We start from the raw sequence: 4,037 nt of genomic DNA on the forward strand, positions 1-4,037 counted from the left end.
AGCAACATAGCCATTATGCTAACTGCTGGTCTCCGATTATTATTATTTTTTTCTATAGGGTACATGCACTCACCAGAGACAGAGAGAGAAAGTGAGAAATCAAGCTGCCAGGTGCAGGACTCAAACTGTGGTCAACCACATGGGAGTCCAGCACCTTAACCACCACAACACATATTGACCCCTTGTTGTTTCTACAAAATAGGGACAATGTAGGATTGAGCCCTATATGCACAGTGCTCAGGGAATGTGTGACAAATAGTAGAGATTCAATAGTTATTACAAGGAGGAATAAAATTGCATTAAAGGTCTGCACATATAATTTAAGTACAAAAATGTAATAATTTGGAGTCTAGCAGGTGGTGTGGTGGTTAGGGCACTGGACTCTCACATGGTCGACCATGGTTCAAGTCCCAGACCTGGCAGCTTGAAACTTACACATGTATGCATGCCCCAGAATCCCAGGCAGAGATTGAAGGAGAAGTAATTGTGGCTTGGCCATCCCTCCCTGGGGGTGCATGCCCCAAAATCCCAGGCAGAGATTGAAGGAGAAGGAATTGTGGCTTGGCCATCCCTCCCTGGGGGTGATTTCTCACTTTCCCTCTCACTGTCTCTCTCTGTCTCTCTAATGAGCATACATGCCTTATAGAAAATCCTAAAAAAATACCAACAACAAAAAACAGTAAACTCTCATAAACTGCATACTAATTTAGTCTATAAAATATGAAATCCCAGGCAGAGATTGAAGGAGAAGGAATTGTGGCTTGGCCATCCCTCCCTGGGGGTGATTTCTCACTTTCCCTCTCACTGTCTCTCTCTGTCTCTCTAATGAGCATACATGCCTTATAGAAAATCCTAAAAAAATACCAACAACAAAAAACAGTAAACTCTCATAAACTGCATACTAATTTAGTCTATAAAATATGCACTTTAATGGATTTAATCTATATTCAGGTTTTACCGTAAACTCTGTTGAATATACAAAGAATACTTCATTTGGAAGGAAGTCAACAACCCTATAAATAGCTGTCATGTCTTGCAGGTGCAATTGCAGGAATAGAACTTATTTTCTCCCTTTCAAAATTTCTCCAAATTGTGCGCTTGTAAGGTAATTTCTATTTAACATGGGTAATTTTTTTGAACTTCTCAAGTATTAAGAAATATATTTTAAGCAAAAATATTTCTTAAAAGTTTAGATTTTTACATCATATGGTAAGGTGTAAAGCACAATATGAAATCTAATTTAAAGAACTGATGATCGCAGCAAGAAGGAAAGTCAGAGTTAGTAGGGACAATGTAGGTTCTGGCTTGGGGGAGATTCTTATAGGGCATCAGACTTATTTTCAAGTGATAAAATATAGTCTTGAGAACTGAAATAGATCACAGGAAGAAGGTTTGATTTCATCCCCATCACAGCTCCTACAGAAATCATCTGTTTAAGTCCATAGCTCACTTTGTCTCCTTGATATGGAAGCTGACATATTCTGTTATAACAATATGCCCAGAGCAATATTTTCAAAAACTTCTGAAAGCTGCAGCTCCACTGAGTGACATAAATGGTGTTCTGTACACAAAATGCAGCCAGCTAGTAGACCCAGGAACTCGCCAAACCAAATGAAAAGAATCACAGAGTTTCCTAACGTAATGAAGCTTTCAAAATGTTCTTGAAATATGACTTCTGAACACTTTTTTCTTTCTTTCTTTCTTTCTTTCTATTTATGGGATTTGCCACAGGGTGTGTGCACTCCCCAGAGAGAGAGAGAGAGGAAAAGTGAGAATCACCCTTCTGGGAGGATGGCCACACTACAGTCCCTTCTCCTCCATTCTCCTGCTGGGGTTTTGGACAACCACACACGTACACCTGGCATGAGTTTCAAGCCACCAGGTCTGGGACTCAAACTGTGGTCAGCCACTTGGAATCCAGCACTTTAACCACCATGACATCTGCTGGCTCCAACTCTTTTCTTATTACCAAAATGTTCTAATTTTTCCTACCCTTTCCATTTGTTCAACTTTTAACAGAACATCTATACTCTGGTCTTAAACACCAGAACCACTATTGCGGTGAGCTTGTTTATCTAAAAGGAAGCAGTCTGTATTCTTAATTTTCTGTTTAATTCATGTAAGTCTAAGATTTCCGTTTACCCATAAGGTTAGCTCTGCACCCATTTGATAGATAGTGGTGTCGTAATTAGTACCTCTAAATCAGTTCACACCTTTCAAGGTTCTGAGACAACCCAAGGAGTGGATTTTAGTCAGGCATCTTTGCAGGTCTTTAATTTGGTAGGTTCTTAAATATGGCTGCCATATAAACAAGGCCTTGCCTTCTATGACTCTCAGGCTAACGCATTGCAATGGCCTACCTACCTCTTCCAGACTAGAACTGAAGGCAGGGAAGAGATTTTCTTCATCAGTGTACCCCCAGTGCAATGATAGAGGACGCTGCAGAGAGAGTGCTTGCAACAAACGAACAATGCAGACTTCACAAACCGCAGACTAAGGTTTGATGTCAGTAACATGTCGAAGTAGGAACCCAAGTCTGTCATCCAAGCTTCCAGCAGTTTTTGAAAATAAGAGAAATAAACTATGTCTTTAGTTATGTATAATTTTTTAAATCTTACAGAAAAAAATTTAGAATAGTTCAAAGAAAGTGTGTGAATTATTAAGAAAACAGTCCTGATTTCAGCGAGTTTTGTGATGACCTCTGATATAACTGGGATTTATGTGGGGAAAAAAAGGTGTGCCAGATGTAATTATATTATTTAGAATTCAGTGCTTGTTTTAAAACTTCCAAACAATTCTAAAATACTTGATGTCAAAGTGAAAGTAGGAAGTAGGTAGGTAATTGCAAGCTACTGCACTCTACCCTTACTAAAAGACTAGATGAGGGATTTCTGAAGACATTCTCCAATAAGTAGAAGGTATGAATAGCTAATCACTTAGAAAACAGAATTAAATGCCTATTTTAATTTCCATTTAGTTTAAAAGACAGATTCAATGTGTATCAAAAAATTCAACACTTTGAGAATTCTACTTAGTTCAAGTGTGTTGCTTGGGAAGAAATATTGACACTGTGAAGCATTCCAAAGGGGGATCAAGAGAATAATCAGAATAATCAGTGACTCAAATGCTTGTCCAGTGACTCATAACATTTTCTCTAAAAAGAAAGCAAAATTGTTCAACAACTGTATATAAAATTTTCATCTCAGAATTATTTATTTATTTATTTATAGCTAGCTAGCTATGGGACATGGGTACTCACCAAAGAGAGAGACAGAAAGTAAGAAATCACAACTGGGGGGATGGCCGCACTGCAATCCCTTTTCCTCCATTCTCCTCTAAGGATTTTGAGCATGCACATGCACCCAGCATGAGTTTCAAGCCCAGATCCCGAACTTGAACTGCAGTTGACCACATGGGAGTCCAGTACCTCAACACCACACCACCCACTGGACCCCATCCCAGAATTTCTTAAAACAGTAAAAAATACAGTTTAACAGTCTGTAGACACATTCATACATTCTAGTTACTGAAAGATCGTGATATAGATCAGGGTTGGCAAACTATGAGCTAAAGGCTAAAGTCGTCCCATAATGTGTTTTTGTGCAGTCTTCAAACTAACAAATGGTTTTTAATATATGTGAAGTATGGTAACACGAACAAAAATAAAACAAAAACAAAAACAAAAAGACTATGCAGCTTAGACTGCACATGGTTTGCAAGGCTAAATAAAATATTTGCTATCTAGAAGTGGCAGAAAAAAGCTATAGACTTCTGTTTTAGATTTATATAAACAGACATGGAAAGGTATTCGTACAACACAAGACAGTATGTGAGATACTTCATTTTTAGGTGATTTCTCACTTTCTCTCTCTCCATCTCTTTCTGTCTCTCTGGTAAGCACACATGCCCTGTAGCAAAAGTCTACCTTAAAAAATTAGTTAAAAAAATAAAATTTTACAAATGTATATGTCTAAACAAAGAAATATCTAGAAGACAATAAGTATCGTCCCGATAGTGGTAATAATCTAGGGGATAAA

The sequence above is a fragment of the Tupaia chinensis genome, unplaced genomic scaffold (genome assembly GCF_000334495.1).
Source record: "Tupaia chinensis unplaced genomic scaffold, TupChi_1.0 Scaffold146079_1, whole genome shotgun sequence".
NCBI classification, from domain to species: domain Eukaryota; kingdom Metazoa; phylum Chordata; class Mammalia; order Scandentia; family Tupaiidae; genus Tupaia; species Tupaia belangeri.